Source organism: Sceloporus undulatus, chromosome 1, assembly GCF_019175285.1.
Source record: "Sceloporus undulatus isolate JIND9_A2432 ecotype Alabama chromosome 1, SceUnd_v1.1, whole genome shotgun sequence".
Classification (NCBI taxonomy): Eukaryota; Metazoa; Chordata; class Lepidosauria; order Squamata; family Phrynosomatidae; genus Sceloporus; species Sceloporus undulatus.
The window spans coordinates 16,603,600-16,625,815 of NC_056522.1; the positions used below are offsets into that span (position 1 = coordinate 16,603,600).

Sequence of the window (22,216 nt, forward strand, 5' to 3'; positions counted from 1 at the left end):
TTGGTTATCGCACCAAAAGCAAACTTTTTTGTTTGCAAACTCACCACACCAAATGTGAACAGCAGCAACAATGGGGAATAACTCCAGAAAGGTCATGTCTCTCAACATATCATTTTCACACCAGGATGAAGGCCACTTCTGGGCACACCAGTGGCCTTGGAAATAAATCCCGAACCCCACATTCCCAGCTGCATCGGAATGAACTTGAAGGTTGTCCTGGAGAACCCAAGACTGTTGCCAAATAGCAACATCATTAAAATCTCTAAGGAAAAGAAGCCATACATTAAGGTCATCTTTCATGGCTCTAGTGAAACGAATATGGTGGTAAGGCAAACGAGGACCAGACATGGACTTAGCCAGCCTGGCGCAGAAGGCACAACCTGGCAAAATAACTTTGCACGCAAAATTAAGATGTCCCAGCAAAGATTGAACCTGCTTGAGGGTGGCCTTATGGGCATGTAAAGCTTCCCGAATCAAGGACTTAAGAGCAGACAACTTGTCGGTGGGCCTACATGATAGGCCAGCCACAGAATCTAATCGTATGCCCAGATAAGTAAGTGATGTGGTCGGCCCTTCTGTCTTGTCAGTAGCCAAAGGGACACCTATTTCGTTTGCTAGGGAAGAAAACAATGTGAGGAGTCTGGAGCATTCGTCCAAATAGGCACGGCCTACAAAAAGAAAATCGTCAAGATAATAATAAATAAAATAAAATAAAAAATTTATTTCTATACCGCCCTTCTAAATAATCAGGGCGGTGTACAACATTATAAAATACATACATATACAATACATTAAAAACAAATACATTAAAACATTCTAGCCAGCTTGCCACTGCTGACCGGGGGGGGGGGGGGGGGCAAAGGGGGGCCTGTATCAGGGAATGCTGATTTAAACAAGAACGTCTTCAGCCCCTTTTTGAATTGGGCCAGGGAGGTGGCCGAGCGGAGCTCAATGGGCAGAGAATTCCAGAGGGTCGAGGCCGAGATGGTAAAAGTCCTCCTCGATATGGAGGCTAGTCTGGCTCCTGGGACCCTCAATAGGTGCTGCCCCGATGTTCTGAGAGTGCGGGGCGGATTGTATGGGGAGAGGATACCTCAAGGTATCCTGGGCCCAAGCCATTTAGGGCTTTATAGGTGATAACCAACACCTTGTATTGTGCCCGGAAGCGAATAGGCAGCCAGTGCAAATCTTTCAGCACTGGTGTTATGTGGCTGGCTCTGGGTATGCCAGTAACCAACCTGGCTGCCATATTCTGCACTAATTGTAGCTTCCGGGTATGGTACAAGGGTTGCCCCATGTAGAGCGCATTGCAGAAGTCCAAACGAGAGGTTACCAGAGTATGTCCTACCGTTTCAAGGTCCCTCTGGTCCAGGTAGGGACGCAGCTGGCGAATCAACCGAAGCTGATAACAGGTGCTCCTGACCGTCGCATCCACCTGAGATGTAAGGTGGAGTGACGAATCAAGGAGCACCCCCAAACTGCGTACCGAGTCCTTCACAGGAAGCGTGATCCCGTTCAGGACAGGTGGAACCACTGCCATCCCCGGGCCGGGGGGAACCTATCACGAGTACCTCCGTTTTCTCTGGATTCAGACTGAGTCGGTTTTCCCTCATCCAGCCCATTACCGACTCCAGACAGGCCACGAGAGGAGAGATGCCATCCCCAGTCACTGCATCAGTCGGAGACATAGAGAAGACTATTTGGGTGTCATCAGCGTACTGATAACCCCGCGCCCCATGTCTCCGGATGATCTCTCCCAGCGGTTTCATGTAAATGTTGAAAAGCATGGGAGACAGAATGGCTCCTTGAGGGACCCCAGATGTAAGGGCCCTCTTATCGGAGCACACGTCTCCCAGCTGCACCATCTGGAACCTCCCAGAGAGGTAGGATCGGAACCACTGGAGCGCAGTGCCCCTGATTCCCACTTCTGCCAGGCGCTCCAGAAGGATACCATGGTCTATGGTATCGAAAGCCGCTGAGATGTCCAAGAGTACCAACAGGGACACGCTTCCCCTGTTGATGCCCAGACGGAGATCATCGACCAAGGCAACCATGACCGTCTCAACCCCATAGCCCGCCCGAAAACCGGTTTGAAATGGGTCCAGATAATCCGTTTCATCCAAGATCGATTGAAGCTGGATTGCAACCGCCCTCTCGATCACCTTCCCTAAAAATGGCAGTAGCGAGACTGGCCGGTAATTATTATGCATCACGGGGTCAAGGGAGGGCTTTTTTAGCACCGGTTTTACTATGGCCAATTTTAAGCTGGATGGAAATTGCCCATCCCTCAAAGATGTATTTATAATCTGGTGTAACAATGAAGTTACCACCGGTCCCCCCTGAGCCGCTAGCCATGAGGGACAGGGATCGAAAGAGCAGGTTGTCTTCCGAACGCTTCTAAGGATCTTGTCCACATCATCGGTACTGACCGACTCAAACTGAACTAGTTTAATGGAGTCCACGGAGGCTCTGGACGTCTCTACTCTGGGTTCTGCCCTAATGCTGGCGTTAAGACCTTCGCTTATCTGAGAGGTTTTATCCGCGAAGAAGTTGTTAAATTGGTCACAGCAGGCCTTAGAAGGTTCAAGGATCTGGTTCGGGGCAGGAGGGAGCTGAGTTAGCTCCCTGACTACCCTGAACAACTCTGCTGGACGCGACTCCGCGGATGAAACACGAGCACCATAGAACGAGTTCTTAGCTGCTCGTATCGCCTCTCCATAGTCCTCCAAAAGGCGGTCTAGGAGAGCCTTGTTGGCTAAGCGTAGGTGTTTCCGCCAGCGATGCTCTAGCCGTCGCAGAACCCGCTTCCTTGCCCGGAGATCTTCCGTATACCAGGGCTTTCATTTGGAGGCCTGAGAGGGCGCTTGGGAGCGATACTGTGTATAGCCCTGGAAAGACCGGTATCCCAGATACCAGTCAGGGCATCAACAGAGTTGCCGTCATTTCCAACCATGTGTCCCTCTAAGGCTTCCTGGAACCTTTTGGGTTCCATCAGCCTTCGAGGGTGAACCATTCTAATAGGTTCACCACCCCCGGGGGGGATCTGGGTTGAAGCCTTGATATTTGCCTCCACCAGGAAGTGATCCATCCATGACAGGGCGGAAATATTAGTTATTTCCGCCCACGGATTTTCCGCATCCGTACAAAAGACCAAATCAAGTGTATTACCCGAGACCAATTGGGACAGGCCCATGGAAGTCATGGTATCCATGAATTCTCGAGCCACACCGGGTGGAATATAGTTGGCCGCGAAGGGGATGTTGAAATCACTCAGGACAAGTAGCCTGGGTGTTTCCAGCAGCAGCTCCGCGACCAGCTGTGTCAGCTCGTTAAGGGAGTCTGTTAGCGCACGGGGTGGCCGATACACCAACAAAATCCCAACTGTCCCTGGCCTTCAGGGTCAAGTAAATACACTCGATAAAGGAAGTTTGATGGATGTGGTTCCTGGGGAGGGCCCCCCCCCCCCCGCCCACCTAACCTGGACTGGTCGTTCACTGAAAACCCGGCAGGGAGGGCCTACGCCCACACAGCATCTCCCTCAGGCCCGAGCCAGGTTTCACTAATGCAAGCCAGGTCACAACTACTATCCTCCAACAGATCGTGGATGATGTGGGTCTTGTTGTTAATAGACCTGGCATTGCACAGGAGCAGAGACAGGGTTTGTGGCACAGTTGGAGTGACCCTCAGGACCTCTTGGTTAGGAGGGGGACAGGAAGGAGAGATAGATATTAAGCATCGATCTCGCCTTCCTCTGTAACGCAAGTCCAATGAGTGACCAGTGGAGAAGAAGCTCGTCTCTTCAACTCCCATTCCAGAACAGTGCTGAAGGTTTCAAAGGCCGAGCAGCTGATGGAGCAGCCCACAGGCATAGCCTTATCAAAGTACCAGTTGTCAGCAAACTTGAAACCTAAAAGGGGGAAATCTGCAGGATGAACAGATAACAAACAAAAAGCAGATTGAATGTCGCATTTTGCCACAAGTGCACCCTTATCGCAAGCCTTAACAATGCGAACCACATGATCAAATGACGCATAACGGACTGTACATAATTCAGGGGGGATGGCGTCATTGACTGAAGACCCCGGAGGGTGAGATAAATGGTGAATAATCTTGAATTCACCCAGTGCCTTCTTAGGGACTACACCTAGAGGTGAAACATGGACATTAGCAAAGGGAGGGGAAGGAAAAGGACCTTCAACACGACCTGCATCAATCTCCTTAGCAATCTTAGCTCGAAGAAGGGCGGTATACAAATAAAATTTTATTATTATTATTATTAATCTCCTGCTGCTCCCTGACAGATTTTAAATTGCGAGGGTTGGAATGTAAAGGGAAGGAAACAACAGGGATGCAGAAACCAAAAGAAAAACCATCAGCCAAGACAGAAGCTGCCTCCTTATTGGGATAGGCTGAGAAGGGGGATAAGGGCATCAGGCCTGACAGGAGTGCGAACCAAGGGAAAGGAGGAAGGAGATGTACTAACAGCATTATTTGGGGGCCCCTGGCACCCCGGCATCAGAGGACAAACCCTCCTTTCTACCGGCTGCTGCTTGGGCAGGGCGCCCCGAACGAAAGGGCTGGGCAGGAAGGTTGCCACACGAACAAGAAAACTTAGGGTGGGCACCCTTACAAATGTCACATGAATGGTCATATTTGCATTGCTGGCGTGTGCATCTGCCAGCATTGAAATCCTAGCAAGAATAACGGTGAAATTCCTTCTTAGCAGGCCCCTTTTGAAGGCCTTTTGGCTTAGCCAGAGTACCAACTTCCAGCAGCCAAATCATTATGCAGCAAATCCCAACGTTCACGTGAGTTCTGCGAGGCATGCTGATGGAAGGCAGCGTCATAGGCGATAGCAGCAGAGTCCCCTGCAAAAGACCTGGCGTGCAACACATTTAACAAGTGACAATCTAAATGCCAGGACCTTTCAGGAAAGGCCATAGAAACCACCGCCCTGAAAATAGTGAAATCCTCTAGCCAATTGGCAAAGGTATGTTCAGCAGGTGAAATCTTGGGCTCCTTCTTGGCCTTTTTGGTAGAGGTGACAGCTACCGCCTCTTGTCCTTTAGGTTGCAAAAGGGAAAAAATGTCTACATAACACCCTCTCAGGATGAGCTTCCTAACTTTCTTGGATAGGTGAGAACCAGGTGGTCGCTCACCGGGTGCACAAATAGGGAAATCAGCAACTTGGGGGTCGACCCAAACGCCTTGGAGACCGGGACGCCATGACCAGCGTTTTATGGCCCACTTAGGAAGGCCAGGAACCAAGGCATGGTCGACCCAAAACCCATCCCTCTTGCAAGGAACATCAGAAGGTGCACCACCTGTATCAGCAAGCTGTGATGCACCTCCAAGGTGAGCATGCTGATGCCTCTTTTTTGCCCTGTGCTTCTTCTTCCTCTTCTTGTGCCTTTCAGATGAAGAGGTGCCGCCGATAGAGTCGTCCTCATCCGATGTAGATGAAGAAGAGGAGCTTGAACTGCTGCTGCTGCTGGAAGTGCTCAACACCAAGGTCCTCACTGGCTGGGAAGACGGAACCATAGACGAAGAAGAAGAGGCAGGCTGTGCAGTCGAAGTCACTTGTTGGATCAGGTCAGCTATCGAGCGGGACAGACTGGCAGCCACTTTAGGTGACAGACCACAAGGCATCGAAGGCAGCTCCAAGGACGGCTCAGGGTTAGCAGAAGCAGTTGAAGGTCTCGCAGCAACAGAGGTACCAGCTGTCACCGATGAACTGGGAACCCAAGATGGATTAGACCAGGACTTCCTGGGAGCACCAGATTGGCCCCTTGTAGACGGGTGTGCAGGTGCAGGAGGTGCGGGAGGCTTTGGAGGCATAATGGAGCAGGAAAAATAGAAAAGAAAAACTTAAAAGGTGCCAAGCCCTGCCCTGCACTGCCAAAAAGGCAAGAGAAAAACACAAGGAGCCAAGCAGCCAAAGGGGGGAGGGAGGCTAGGAGGCAATGAAACAAAAGGAAAATGGCCCCAGGAAAAGACATAGAGTCCCAGCACCCTCCCAAAAACTCCTGCTAAGGTATAACTGGGGAGGAGAGAGGAGGGAGGGGGGTAGGCCGGGAGGCTTCTGCCGAACCAAGCCTCTACCTAGGCCTAGAGTCCCCCAACAAAAAATGGTGGGCGCGACAGCGGGGCAAGAGATGCTGAGCAGGTAGGGCTGGTAAGGAGCCCCAAGCTCAGTGCACCCCCATGCACGCCGCCGCACCTGACCTGTGCCACCGAGCGCCGCCGCTGAGGGACTCGTCCCTACAGGGAGGGGGGAGAAGCCCCTGGCACCGGCCTCCCTGAGAACTCAGCTCTGCATGGCAGCAGAGCTGAGCATAAAATGACTGTGGAGCCAGGCCGCATGGCCAATATATAGGCCATGGCTCCACCCCCTCACCTGATGGCGAGGCTCCTCCTCCAAGGCAGCTCCACCAATGAGCTGCCTTGGAGGACCGGAGTCTCACCATCGAGACTTCCTCCGCCCATACCAGAGCGGCGCGGGCAGAAGGGGAGGTCCCTTCCCCCCAGCACCACCAATCAGGGTGGAGGGCAGCCCCAACCCAGAAGTTGGGGCCTGGGAGCTGCGCTGGCTCCCGTCAGCAAAGCGGTCAGCCCAGCGAGGCGGGCAGCCGCATTTTCTAGATCATTTTTGTTTAGAAAATGTGTAGAATGAATTCATGTTTAAGTACAGTACTTAAAATGAAGACATTTACAGTCCCTGATGCAGTCAGTTGTTGCACAACTCTTATTTGTGCCTTCAAGTAGTTTCTGAGTTATGATGACCCTAAGGCAAACCTATCATGGGGTTTTCTTGGCAAGATTTGTTCAGGGAGGTTTGCCATCGCCTTCTTCTGAGGCTGAGAGCATATTACTTGTCAAAGATTACCCAATGGGTTTCCAGGAGCAGAGATGAGGAGTTTTTATCACTAGGAATGTTCTTTTCACATTCAGCCCAGATTTACTCCCTTGCAGTTTCTATCCATCAGTCTTTCACTCTAGAACAAGAGGAGACATCAACTGTGTCTTCTACATAATAGGCTTCCAAATACTTAATCATGTCTATTGTATCTCCCACAGTGTTCTTTCTCCAGGCTCTTCAGATAGTTCCTCACAGAAATTGGTTTCCAGATTCTGCAGAATCCCAGTCATCATGTATAAAGGAAAATGTATGCATATTTTAAATAAAGTCAGTAATGGGACTTACAGTGCTTCTGCAATCTGGATATATGAACAGATTTCCTGGTATGATGCTGTATCCCATGTTAAGAAAAAGGAGTGTCTTCCCCAGCCAGCTCAGAGGATCTAGTTATACTAACATACATTTTCTGGCATCAAATAAACAACTGAATACAGAAACAAGATTAAGGAGACCTGAATGCTGAATAAAATCCCAGAGACAATGTTTTATTTAATAGAGTTTTGAGTGCCCCAAAATGACCATGACACATCCCAAGTCTTGCTGAAATTCCATCTTTTAGAAACTTGGAAAATAAGAGGTTGCCTTGAGCAAGGGCTTTTGTTCAGAATATAAGGTTAACCAAGACAAAATAGAGGTCAGAGTAATGGCCTCACACTTAATGACAGAAGCTTTCAATCCTACCAAAAACCTTTCAGACAAGAAATTAATAGCTGTAGGAACAATGCATTGGGAAGAATGTTAAACTTTGGAGGTGAAAGCAAATCCATTCTTTTAAATGTCTGTTTTTGACCCAAAGCTAGTGAAAGTGAGGATTTTGTAGCAGAGGTTGCAGACTGATTATTTGTGAAAGGCTTGAATTAGATTTTTAAGAAGCCTATCTGAGATTAATAGGATTGCCAACCAGAAAATATATTTCTGGACAAACCACAGGGGGGAAAATGCCTACTTGGATAATCAATATTGGAGTCTGAAAAAGCAACAGATTTTGGATCTGGGGTGAACAGTGTCCCAGCAACCACCAAAAATGACTCCCAAACCTACTAGGGACTCTATATCTAGTAGCCACTGGCATTCAGTTGTGATCACTGCCAAATAAAGGTCCTGGAGCCACTCTAGAAAGTTTATTAGTAGCAAAGCCTTACACATTTCAGCCTATTTGGTCTTTTGAAGATTCTTAATTCAGAATAAAACCTCAAAGATTTTGGAAGCACAAACTCCTTACCAAATGAAATGCATAACTAGTACATGATTTATGATCACACATAGGTAAAAGCCATACTCTCCAACTGCTCCTATTTGGCAGGACAGTCCCAATTAATCCTTGGTCATGCCACTTACTCTGTCTCATAACTTGTCCCAGTTTTTCTCTCCTCATCTCACTTCCCTCTTTTGTCCTCAGCTTACTTCAGTTGCTGCAAACTTTGTTGAAAGTGCAAAAAGTAGTTTGCACTCAATTAACTTGGAGGGAGAGGAGAGGAGAGGAGAGGAGGGAGCAGAATCTTGTTCTTCCCAATAGTCTCGGGCAAAGGCTGCAGCTTCTCCTACCTTTTACCACATACCTTTTGTCATTTTAACCACAAAGATGTTGCTTGGCCACAGTGTCCCAATTTTCATCTGTGAAATATTAGAGGGTTATGCAAAACCTGTCAGGCTTTTCTACTATTAAAACACAATCTTCTGGGCATCTTGAGATTTGTTTCTTTGGTGGCTTCAAAAATCAATGATTTGCAGCTGCTTTGTATGGTTCAGGAGAGTAACAGAATAGCCTCCTACACTGTGGAACATTTTCTTGCACATCACTGAATGCATTGCTCCTTTTCAGATGGTGCATTGCTGTTGTTGTTGTTGTTGTTGTTGTTGTTATGTGCCCTGAAGTCATTTCTGAGTTAAGGTGACCCTAAGGTGAAAATATCAAGAGGTTTTCTTGGCAAGATTTATTCAGAGAGTTTTTTGCTATTGCCTTCCTCTGAGTCTGTGAGAGTGTGACTTGCCCAAGGTCACCCAGTGGACTTCGATGGCCAAGCAGGGGAATGAATCCTGGTCTCCAGGGTTCTAATTCAACACCCAAACCACTATAATATCCTGGCTTTCCCAGAAGGTGGATGCAGGACAGGAAAAAGATCTCTGGATGGGGTCACACTGCCCCTGAAGGACTCTGTCTGCAGCTTGGGAGTGCTCCTGGACTTGTCGCTTCAACTGACGGCTCAGGTGGATGTGACAGTCAGGAGCACTTGCTATCAGCTTCGGCTGATACGCCAGCTGCGCCCCTTCCTGAAGCTGGGAGACCTTGAAACAGTAGTACATGCACTGGTAACATGTCGACTTGACTTTTCCAATGCTCTCTACATGGGTCTACCCTCATGCCAAGTTTAGAAACTTCAATTGGTACAAAATATGGCAGCCAGACTAGTCATGGGCACATCCAGAACTATCTATATAACACCGGTTCTAAAATCTCTCTATTGGCTGCCTGTCAGTTTCTGGGCAAGGTACAAAGTGTTGGTTCTGGCCTTTAAAGCCCTACATGGCTTGGGTCCTGACTACTTGTGGGAGCGCCTACTTCCATATAACCCTCCCTGCACACTTCGGTCCTCTGGGAAGAATCTGCTACAACCTAAGAAGACCAGACTTTCAGCAGTGACCCAGAGGATCTTCTCATCAGTCACTCCCAGGCTCTGGAACGACTTGCTGGATGAGATCTGCCATATTACCACCTTGGAAGCCTTAAAAAAGGCTATTAAGATGGTTCTCTTCCAGCAGGCCTTTCTAGATTAGGTTAGATCAGGCGTAGGCAACCTTTTTGAGCCGGGGGCCGGGTTGCTGTCCCTCAGACAACTCGGGGGACCGAAGCCAGGGGTGGAGCTTCCACCCTCTGGGGGCGGGGCCACATGCCGGGGGCAGAGCTTCCACCCTCTGGAGGCGGAGCTGCACACCAGGGGCGGAGCTTCCCCCGAAGCTCCACGGGGAGGAGGAGGCATGTGCCCGCCCTCTCCTCCTCGGTCCCTTTCTGGCCAAACACCCCCAACCTGCATTCCAAAACACACACAACAGCACATTTGTGCATTTCACATGGCTTTACTTAATGTGGCCTCTTGCATATTTCAGAGGCTTATTCCATAACCAAACCCCTTGGGTTTAACACTTAGCATGGTTTAACATGGCTATACATATTGAACATGTCAAGGTGGTTTCACCGTTCTTGCACCAAGTGTACTTCTCAGAAGTATGTACTTGGTCAAGGGACTTTGGTTTTTCTTCACTGCGCATAAGTTTGTAAAAATCACAGCAATTTACATTGGCCTTGCCTCAGAGGCTTTCTAATATCAATATCACCATTAAAGAACCAAAACCACACAGAAAAGGCACTTTGGAAAGTCACACTCTCTTGGCTTCTGTAACAGTGCGTCCATGCCTCTCAAGCTGACTCATATCATCATCATCATCATCATCATCATCATCATCATCAGCATCAGCAGCAGACACGATCATTGTCAAAGCAAGGGAAAATTGTTAGCATTAAAAGCACCCAAAACACACTTTGGAAGGTGACATTCTCTCGGCTTAAGAAACAGTGCCTGCATGCCTCTCAAGCTGACTCATATCATCATCATCATCACCACACTATCACTGTCAAAACAAGGGAGATTTGTTAGCATTAAAAGCACCCAAAACACACTTTGGACGGTGACACTCTCTCGGCTTAAGAAACAGTGCCTGCATGCCTCTCAAGCTGACTCTCATCATCATCATCATCATCATCATCACACTATCATTGTCAAAGCAAGGGAGACTTGTTAGCATTAAAAGCACCCAAAATAAAAATTTAAAAAACCTTGAGGCCTCTGGCCACTCACCACCTCTTCCTTCCTCCTCTTCCTCCTCCTCCTTCTCCTTCTTCTGCTCTCCCTCCTCCTCTTCCTTCTCTTCTTCCTCCTCTTCTTTCTTCTCTTCCCCCTCCTCCTCCTCCTTCTTCTGCTCCCTCTTATCCTCTTCCTTCTCCTCTTCCTCCTCTTTTTTCTTCTCTTCCCTCTTCCTCCTCCTCCTTCTGCTCCCCCTCCTCCTCTTCCTTCTCCTCTTCCTCCTCTTCTTTCTTCTCTTCCCTCCTCCTCCTCTTCCTTCTCTTCTTCCTCCTCTTCTTTCTTCTCTTCACCCTCCTCCTCCTCTTCCTCCTCCTCCTCCTCCTCCTTCTGCTCCCCCTCCTTCTCTTCCTTCTTCTCCTCCCCCTCCTCCTCCTCCTCTTCCTCCCCCTCCCCTTCTTCTCCTCCCCCTCCTCCTCTTCCTTCTCCTCTTCCTCCTCTTCCTTCTTCCCTTCCCTACTCCTCCTCTTCATCCTCCTCCTCCTCCCCCCTCCTCCATGCACCGTGCGGCCTGGGGGCGGAGCGGAGGAGGCAGAGGAGAAGGAGGTGGGTGGCGCAGGCCTGTGCAGGGAGGCAGGGAGGGCAGTGCGGGCCCGCACGGGGAGGGCAGCATGGGCCTGCGTGGGGAGGCGGGGAGGGTGGCGCGGGCCTGCGCGGAGAGGCCGGGAGGGAGGCGCGGGCCCACACAGGGAGGCGGGGAGGGCGGCGCAGACCCTCGCAGGGAGGCGAGGAGGGTGGTGCGGGCTCAGTGGGGAGGTGGGGAGAGCGGCGCGGGGCTTCCCCCTTTGCCTCCTCTGCCCCAGGCTGCGCAGCCCTCCTCTTCCTCCTCCACGCAGTGGAGGAGGAGGAGGGCCGTGAGGCCTGGGGCAGAGGAGGAGGAGGAGGCGGTGGTGGAGGCGGCAGCAGGATCGGGCTGGGGCCGGTCCTGCCGCCTCTGCGGGTCGAATCCGGCCCATGGACCGAGGATTGCCAACCCCTGGGTTAGATCCATTAAATCCATTAGACTTGCCTTCCCTCTCTATTGATACCTGTATTGATACTGCTGCATGCATTTCCTAACTGTCTGCCACGGTACGGTGACGATTAGTTCTGTATTCCTAAGGAGGTAGGAAATGTAGTTCTAACCACAGTTAACCTTGAAAGTAATTCCATAGCACTAAGCAGGATTTAATTTCAATTTACTGTGTTTTGAATTTGGATGTGTTTTCTTTGTCACATTTTTTTTATCCCTGACTTTAATTTATTTCTGTTGGAACATTTGTAGTGAATCCATCAGCCAAAATGGTTTCTAGGGTGAATTACAAACAATATACAAACACTTGAGTCCAAGTAGATCACAAGCTGAACATGAGTGAACAGTGCATTGCAGCAGCCAAAACAGCCAATGCAATTTTAGGCTGCATCTATAAAAGTATAGTGTCTAGATCAAGAGAAGTAATAGTGTCACTGTATTCTGCTCTGGTCAGGCCCCACCTGGAATATTGTGTCCAGTTCTGGGCGCCACAATTCAAAAAGGACATTGAGAAACTGGAGCGTGTCCAAAGGAGGGCGACTAAAATGGTGAAAGGTCTGGAAACCATGCCCCATGAGGAACAACTCAGGGAGCTGGGGATGTTTAGCCTGGAGAAGAGAAGGTTAAGAGGTGATATGATAGCCCTGTTTAAATATTTGAAAGGATGTCATATTGAGGAGGGAGCAAGCTTGTTTTCTGCTGCTCCAGAGAACAGGACCCGGAACAATGGATGCAAGCTACAGGAAAAGAGATTCCACTTCAACATTAGGAAGAACTTCCTGACAGTAAGGGCTGTTCGACAGTGGAACACACTGCCTCAGAGTGTAGTGGAGTCTCCTTCCTTGGAGGTCTTTAAGCAGAGGCTAGATGGCCATCTGTCGGGAATGCTTTGATTTGGATTTCATGCATGGCAGGGGTTTGGATTGGATGGCCCGTGCGGTCTCTTCCAACTCTATGATTCTATGATTCTAGAAACCAGCCCTTTGAAAAACAGCTGAAGGAGCAAGGTAAGTTTAGGGTGGTGAAGAAAAGGCTGAGAGATGATCAAGCCGCCTTGATCAAAATATTGGAAAGTCGGGATATAAATAAAAATTTATTATTATTATTATTATTATTATTATTATTATTATTATTATTATTATTATTATTATTGCTATCTTTACGTATGTGAAATCAGGAGGAGGAGGCCTCACAACCAGTGACCACCACATCATTAGAGATTGGGAAAGAGAGCATTTCCTAGTGGACACCACCAGTGTTCCTGGACTTGACACCCTGATACCATTGATATTTCCCTACACTGGGAAAAACCAATATGGTTTAGCAGGTGGCAGCTAACACTGCTCCATAGATTTCCATTCCTTTTTCCCCCCTCATGTTTTTCTCTCTTCTCTTCCTGATCATTTGCCCCCATCTTCAAAAAGGGAAAAAAAGTGGATCCCAACAATTATCATCCAGTTAGTCTGACATCTATACCAGGAAAGATTCTGGAGCAGATCATTAAAAAGGGAGTCTGTGAACATCTAGAAGGCAATGCCATAATCACAAAAAGTCAACATGGGTTTCAGAGAAACAAGTCATGCCAGACAAATCTGATCTCTTTCTTTGATAAAATTACAAACTTGGTAGATGAGGGGAATGCTGTGGATATAGTATTTCTTGATTTCAGTAAGACCTTTGACAAGGTTTCCCATGACATTCTTGCAAACAAGCTTGTAAAATGTAGGGCTAGACAAGGTAACTGTTACATAGATTTGTAACTGGTTGACCGGCCGAACCCAAAAGGTGCTCAACAATGGCTCCTTTTTATCCTGGAGGGAAGTGACCAGTGGGGTCCCACAGGGCTCTGTCCTGGGCCCAATTCTATTCAACATCTTTATCAATGACCTGGATGACAGAATTGGGAACATACTTATCAAATTTGCAGATGACACCAAATTAGGAGGAATAGCTAATACTCCAGAGGACAGGATCAACATTCAAAATGACTTGAATAGACTAGAAAGCTGGACCAAAGCTAAAAAAATGAAATTCAACACAGAGAAATGTAAGGTACTGCATTTAGGGCGGAAAAATAAAATGCACAGATATAGGATGGGGGACACCTGGCTGAATGAAACTACATGTGAAAGGGATCTGGGAGTCGAAGTGGACCACAAGTTGAACATGAGTGAACAGTGCGAGGTTTGAAGGAGGATGGACTTGTTTTTTGCTCCTGTATGGTTGGGGGAGCAAAAGCAGTTTAGGGAAGGAAACAATTGTCATATTGTATATAATGTTATAACTATTGTATGAAGCATTTCATGCAGTGAATATTCTGAGAAGCTATTGATTTGGAGCTGCAGCTAAGGAAGGGAAAATATTATGGTGATTTAAAATATAGGATTTTTAATAATAAGGTTTTCATTGCCATCTTAAAACCTATCATTATCTGAGTCAGTCCTGTTATGTTACTGCCCAGTTTCTGTCCTCTTGCTTCTTTACTCTATGATTTTGAGTTCAATATCCAAGCTTGTAAGCCACTATTACACTTTTTATCTCTTTTTTCCCCTGGGCCCCTCCTTTTTGGAAGACAGCTGTTGAGAACATATCTGTTGGTTAATTTACTTTGACCTCACTTACTCCTGATCTGAGGCAGGTTACAGGCCGCCGCTTTGCGGCGGTCTGCCGCTGCCGTTTGCTCCGTGCGGGAGCCGCAGCAGCCACACCGCGCGGCTCCCGCATGGACCGAAAAAGAAGGTCCAAAATGGAGCTTCTTTAAGTGGCACCTCTATGACGTCGTGAGGCGCCAGGGGCGGACTCGCGACATCATAGATGCCGCTACACGTGTGGACGCACAGCGTCCGATACGTAAATATAGCAGCGGCCGTGTGGAACAGCTGCTGCCATATTGTACGTACAGTATACGTACTAGGGTTAGAGGGGTGCGGAAGCACCGCCCCTTCCTAACCCTAGTACGTATTCATTACGTACTAAATGGTGGTGTGTAACCCGCCTTAGTCTTAGCAATATGAATGAGTCCATATAATTACAGTGTGCCCTTGGTATCTGCTAGGGTTTGGTTCCAGGCAGTGGCGTCACTAAGGCTGGTGTCACCCGGTGCCATAAGTCATGGTATCTCCACCTTTCCCATTGATTTCCTCTTATACCACACCATACAGGATCCTTAGTAATTGTTTTTGGGTCTAATGTTACCCAGAAATCATAATTCCCATATATCACTGCATGGAATGGTAACAGTTGTGACATAAACTACTAGTGAAATTAAAATTATACCTTTGCATTACAGTATCATAGAGACAGCCTGGTTGTACTTTCATGCACATAGTTTCATCTGGTTAAAGTGAAAAGTTGGGAAAATGTGATTTTTTAGATAAAATTTAAAAGATTTTTTTTTTAAATTAAACATTTCAATATGTTTTTTTAAAAAACAAAACTAGGTCCTCTTCTTTCTCCCCCCACTGAGCCTCACCTCACTCACACCATCTCTTACAGCATATGAAAACCCTATGATACATTTCTCTTAGTGTTGCCATAAGTAAAAAAATGACTTGGAGGCAAACAACCACAAATGAGGACAAAGCCTGATGCTTCTAGGATCCTGCTTGGTTCCCATGAAGCACAGAATGACTGGAATTGGGAGCTTTAGAAGTAAGCCAGAGGGTGGTATATGGCTCAGACTAGTATAAGTCTCACTGAGGACTTGCTGTGCTACACTGACTCATAACAAATTGCAGCCATTTTAAATACAATTTTTGATAAGGCATTTGTAATTTTCATTGCGAAAGCTCAACAAATATTTAGCAATATTTTGCTAAAATTTCCCTTCTTAAAATTCCAGAACTGCTCAATTTTTTAATATGGAATTGCATTCACATTTGTTTAGTTTACTAGCTAGTGATAAGGTTTGGCACCAGAATACTCCAGAAGCCAGAATATTCTGGTCAATGTGGACAAACTCTAATTCTCCTAACCTCTCAAATGCATAAACCCTACTAATCTAAAATTTTGAGAGACTAGATTTTATTCCCTGAACAAGTGTCATATGTCAGCCTTTTCAAAATCTCTTCAAATATTTTATGAGTTATGAATCACGTCCAACATTCTATTCCTGTCCTGTCCCAACAAATTCTTACTTTATAATGCAGTATCTACTGCACAGTACATAAATAACTATATTTTACTTTACTTTATCTAATAAATACAATAACATTTTATACATAAATTTAGAGTGCTGTAGTGGTCTGAGGTTAGGACTAGGATTGGAGATCAGAACTCAAATCTCCACTCAGCCATGGAAACCCTCTGGATGACCTTAAACAAGTCATACACTCTCAGCCTCAGAAAAACCCATGATAGGTTCACCTTAAGGTTGCCATGTCAGAAATTATTTCAAGGCACACAACAACAAAACCAAAACATCACAGACAGGCAGGATCTAAATAAAATAAATCTTTCATTCCTATGAATGAGGTCAGTTTGTTGAAACCACTCTACTGACTTTGATTTCAATCCATCCATTAATCCACTAGCTGTACTTTTTTTTTTGAAACAGGTGATATTTTGGGATGTTTCTAATCTGTGTGCAGGCCTCTTGTTCACCCTCACTAAGCATCCCAAAGATGAGTGCTTCTAAAGTCATTCTAGCTCATACAAATATCTTTGGAATCATTCCTACAACGTGTGGACATCCATCATATTTTTAAATCAGTCATTCAAATTGCCTTCCAAGCTAAGTTAGTGAAAATTATATTCCCCACATGTCTCCAACACAATAACCTATTGATATACTCTGCTGTTTCAAGCTATGACAAGCAATTTAATCATGGTAGTTATAAATGGACTTATCTCCACTTTCATGGAAAGAGCCTATTAATGCAAGTTATTACTGCTCCAAAGCTTTATGAGTCCGAAGGTTAGTCAAAACAAGTGTCAAATGAAGTCTTCCACTCAGAAACAAAATAATAACCTATGTTTAGACTTGCATAAAAAGATGACATCAGTGGAAGGAGTAAAACCCAAGATTCAAATGAAAACTAATTATAAAAGAGACACTGAATTATCCAAAGAGATGTGTTGTTTCAGCCATGTTCAATCTGGCTAATAGTTCAATATGTGCAGAAGTTCCCAGTGAAACAGTTTCTCTTCAGACGAATGAGGGTCCCAACCAGTTTAGGAAGAATTAAAATGTCTTGTACTGTCACTGTGCCATTTGCTTCCCTCCAAAGCAAATGGCACAGTGACAGTACAAGACATTTTAATTCTTCCTAAACTGGTTGGAACTGGGTGCCTAATCTAGATACATTTGATTTCACACACTGCTGAAACAGCATGAACTTAAATCACAACATGGATGGAAGATATTGGGAGCATCAGGCAACAACAACAAAATCTAATACTATATATACTCATGTATAAGTCTAAAAACTTTAGTCAAAAAGATTGACCCAAAAATCCTGGGTTGACTTATCTATGGGTCAATGTATGTACTGTCCTTTAACTTTTATCACAGAAAGAACCATCTACTCTCTGAGTAGAGTGGCAAAAGGTTGGAGCACCTAAAAGAAGCATCAATTCCTTTTACTAAGGCCAAGAACAAATAGGCAAGAAAAAGCGGCTTCATCCTGCTTTTCCCTAAGGTGGGTTGAAACCCCATGACCCACTCCCAAGGCAGGCTGAATGTGCACAGCCTAGCTGCAGAGCACAACATCAAGCCACACCATGCTTCTGGGTAACTTTTCTGTTGCCTCCCCACCATACATGCACACTGTTGCACGAGCACACTGCCGCAAACCCCAAGTACCTCCCATGTTCACTCAGATGCCATCCCATTGGATGACTATCCTTTTGAATGACCACATAGTCGCACATGCGATGCTCAACCCATAGGTGTGCGAGTGGTACATTGGCAAAGCACAATCAAGGAGGCCCCCCTACATGCCGCTTTCATAATATGCCACCCTGTTGCACTTTCTGGTTTGTGTATGTTGTAATTACATCCATTGGAGTTGTCACACTTTCATTCCTTTGGATTGTCACAGCCCTGCATTCATATTGGGATATTTACAGTATATGCACATCTTCCTTGCTAAGCTGGACTGTCCCTGGTTCTGTTTGCTTCAGTTTTAAGCCCCGAAGCATGACTTCAGTTAGTTTCTGCCTGCTTTGGAGATGTGCGTCATCTAAATGCCCCACCTCCAAAGTGGCAACAAACTGCTTTATTTTGCCCATCTGTTCCACCCCTTTCTCCCCCATGGCACTGCTTCTGACCCTTTTGAATATCTGGGTGGGAAAAAGGTAGTGGTGGCAGTTCTTTAATGCTTTCCCTCACAGGAGCACCAAGAGGAATCAGGCTTTGAAGGAAAAGGTTAAGACATTTGTGTATGCTTGTCATTTTTCTGGGTTAAAAACCAGCAAAGTTATCACATTAAAGTTGAAATAATCACTGCTAACATAGATCTGATACAGACTGATGCAAAGTGCTGGCCTGGGGCCAATTTTAGGGTTCGGGAGAGTGGAGCGTCCGCACACCCTAACGAGCCATAATGGTGCGCCCACTTCCATACAGGGGCTGCCAGGATGCTGTATGCGCAGCGCAGCATTCAAACGGCGTGGCACCTCATGGACATCATGGTTAAATGCCTGTACTGCAGCCACTCACCCAAAACCATAAGGTTGTGGGTTCAAGACCAGCAAAAGGGTTCAAGCTCAACTCAGGCTTGCATCCTTCCGAGGTTGGTAAAATGAGTACCCAGATTGTTGGGGGCAAATTAGCTTACAGTTGTAAACCGCTTAGACACTGCTTAGGCGGTATGAAGCAGTATATAAATGAAGCTTGTTTGTTTGTTTGGTGCCTGGTGCATGCCTTAAAAAGAACCCGCTGAGAATGGGTTCTTTTTAGGGCTCCCAGAGGCTGTGCTGTTTCGTTGCTGTGGCCTCCCAGTGGGGCAAAAAGGGGTGGTGTCTTGGCGCTCCTGTCTGTATTCCCTCAAAAGTTACCATTTTCTTTGCCTTGCCTTTTGATCCTTTTTAATATGTATGCATGTTCTTAGCCCTGCTTGCACTTGCTGTCCTCCCTGACACATTGCACAGCTGCAATTTACCTTAGTTCCTTCCTCATCCATCCATCCTTTAGGGCGAGCACAAACAGTTATGCTTGCTAGAATTTTGAAAGTTCTTTGGCAGCATTTTCTTTTGCTTCATTCTTTACATCCTTTGTTACGTGTCACTATGACCTCAACATCCACAGGTCATATGAAAACACATAATTTTGCCCCTCAAACTTGCTCTCAATTTGTACATGAGGTTCACCTATAGTCAAGCCCTTGGCTTACACATGAGGTTAACCAAATAACATATTTTTAAGTGTACTGGCTGGCATCTTAGCCAATAGTTACAAAGCTGTAAGCCAGATTTATGAACTAGTAACTTTAGGGATATATGTTAATGTTTTTTCACACAAAATATGATCCCCAAAACCTACTGTTTCAATCTGAAAGGTTTTTAGAGCACAAAAGATCACAGCACTAGGAAATCATGGCTGCAGCACTCCTTCAGTCGTGGAGCACATTGAGAACAGGGAGCTGGAGAGACCCCTTGGGGTCCCTACAACTGCTTCTTTAAATGTGGAGAGATATACAGACATCAGTTTTCATCACTCTGATATGCAGTGCCTTGGAAACCCTTTGGTTGAGATGCTGCCAGGCTGGCTGAAAGGGTAGATTTTTGTGTCTGGGTTGTCGGACTTAGCTATGATGCCATTACTCCATTGTATGTAAGATCTCAGGCACTATAAATGTGGTAAGGAGCAATATACACACAGATCTACAAACAACCTATGTCAGTTTTGCATGTATTCAGTCTTAAATCTATTTTGATCCATTTCCAAATCTCTGTTCCTATCAACACCCAAATGCACAGGAATTCACTCCCCCCCCCCCCCCCGCCATCTGTAACATTCTTTAACATGAACATTTGGGACACATTTGGCATACATAAATCCCCATTATACACAATTTTGTATGAATTCTTTCCCAGTACACTCATTTGTGTATGCAGCTTCCCCACTACAATTTTTTTCCATGCTGTTTTCAAGCCAAGAAGTATGAAATGTGAAGGCTAACTATTCTAATTGGAATTGCAGAACTAGAATCTGGTTGGTGACTTAAATAAGTGTACGTTACCTTATGGAAGTGACTGGACTTTTTTGTCATATGTAAAACATTCATATTCAGTTCAGCATTGCAGAATTTGACATGTACATTGCATGTACACACTGAGCATGCCCATTTGATTCCACATTCAATTGCACAATGCTTGTGTAATTCACTAACTGGCATTGCATAATTACCTCTTAAATCTGTGAGTGTAAAGCTATGTTCTGTCTCCTTGGTCTACATTAATTTATTAAAAGCCATTTCTGCACAGGAAACAACATTTTTTTGCTTAGAAAACAGCATTTTCTGCATGATAAATGATATTTCAATACAGAAATACTAATTCCCACACAGGAAATACTGTTTTCTGTGCAGAAAAAAAAGTTGTGATTGTGAATTATATATATATATATATATATATATATATATATATATATATATATATAATTTGCACATGGCTCATTTTATTTATTGACTGATTGGATTTATATCCCACCTTTCTTTCAAAAGGGATTCTCTCAAAATGCATAGAAGACAGTATTTTCTGTGCAGGAATTAGGATTTCTGGGTTGAAATATTATTTTTCATGTAGAAAATCCTGTTCAGTGTGCAGAAAAGGCTCTATAAATCATGGGGGACTTTTAAACAGAATAAATCCCAAATTGTGAATAGCCTTTGAAAACTGCATGATTTTCAAAGACTTTCTCACAGCAGTAAGAGCATTGCTAAAATTACTCATTTCTACCTTCAAGAAGAAACATAGTGAATAATTACGTACCTACCAATGACTGAGTAGTCATGTTGTTTCAAATGACTCTTTTTAGGGGTAGCATGTAATCAGTTTTGATGCAATGAGTAACATTTTGGTGTAATGAATAACAAGTGGCCATTCAAAAGCTCAGGTATTAGATGTGATATAAATTAAGGATTGGCTCTTGGATGTTTGTTTTCCTCCAAAGGCATTGTTTCCTTTTGGAGTCAGAATACGGAGGCAGGGGAATATTGGTTGGAGCTAGACTCTACCAGCCAGTATGGCCATGAGAAACTCCCAAGAGTTATAGACAATTAAATTTTCCCACTCCTTCTCAAAACAAATAGTTGGGTGAACACACTGAGATGGTTCCTCTGGAACAGGGGTCGGCAACTCCCGGCCTGCAGACCAGATCCGGCTCCAGCACGGTCCTGCCACCGCCGCCGTGGCACCAATTCCCTGGTTGGGGCCCGGATTTTGCCTTGGCTGTGGGCCAGGCAGCGCTCCTCCTCCTCTCCACGCGCTCCCGCAGCGGCCACCCACCTCCTCCTCCCCCACCTCCTTTCCCTTTGTGGGCCACGTGGCTGCGCAGCCCGCTCTCTTCCTCATCCTCCCCTTTTTTTCACGTGCGCAGCCCACCTACCTCCTCCTCCTCCTCCTTTGCACTGGCCCGCGGGCGCTTTCGCATGCTCCCTTGCAGGGCCGAGTGCAGGGCTAATGAGGAGGACTTCCTCCTCTGAGTCTGGGGCTGGACAGCCCGCCCCTTCTCCAGGCCGGAGCCTGTGAGAGCTGGCAGTGGGCGGGGCTGTTCCAGCCCCAGTCTGCCCCCATTGGCCAGCCAGGCTCAGGAGGAGGAGCTCCTCCTCTGTTGGGCCAGGCTGCAGCCAGAGGGGAAAGGAAAGGGCCATTTCCTTTGCACTTTTTTGGCATGGAGGAGGAGGAGGATGAAGAGAGGGAGGAGAAGGAGGATGAAGAGGAGGAGGTGGGTGCCCATTTACAGTATTTATTTTGGTTAAGTGTGCTGTTTTTAAAGTGCATTTTTCCAGTATTTATTTTAATTAAATGTGTTTTTAAAGTGCATTTTTGGCAGTATTTATTTTAATTAAGTGTGTTTTTAAAGTGCATTTTTTCCAGTATTTATTTTAATTAAATGTGTTTTTAAAGTGCATTTTTTGCAGTATTTATTTTAATTAAGTGTGTTTTTAAAGTGCATTTTTTCCAGTATTTATTTTAATTAAATGTGTTTTTAAAGTGCATTTTTGCAGTATTTATTTTAATCAAATGTGTTTTTAAAGTGCATTTTTTCCAGTATTTATTTTAATTAAGTGTGTTTTTAAAGTGCATTTTTTGCAGTATTTATTTTAATTAAATGTGTTTTTAAAGTGCATTTTTTCCAGTATTCTGCTTTAACAATGATAGTGGTGATGATAATGATGATGATAGCAGTCAGTTTCTGAGACATGCACTCTTTCTGAAGGTGAGACAGTGTGACTTTCCAAAGTGCATTTCTGTGTGTTTTAG

The 22,216-nt window shown here is 45.7% G+C and overlaps 1 long non-coding RNA gene across 2 annotated transcripts in view; it reads right to left on the reverse strand.

The window, feature by feature from the left end:
* The window catches only part of LOC121927330, a 41,873-nt gene extending 20,444 nt beyond the window's left edge, over positions 1 to 21,429 (reverse strand). For both annotated transcript variants that reach the window (XR_006103186.1, XR_006103185.1), the window contains exon 1: positions 21,339 to 21,429. This is a non-coding gene — a long non-coding RNA (uncharacterized LOC121927330). The remainder of the gene's footprint in view (positions 1 to 21,338) is intronic.
* Positions 21,430 to 22,216: the final 787 nt, after the last annotated feature.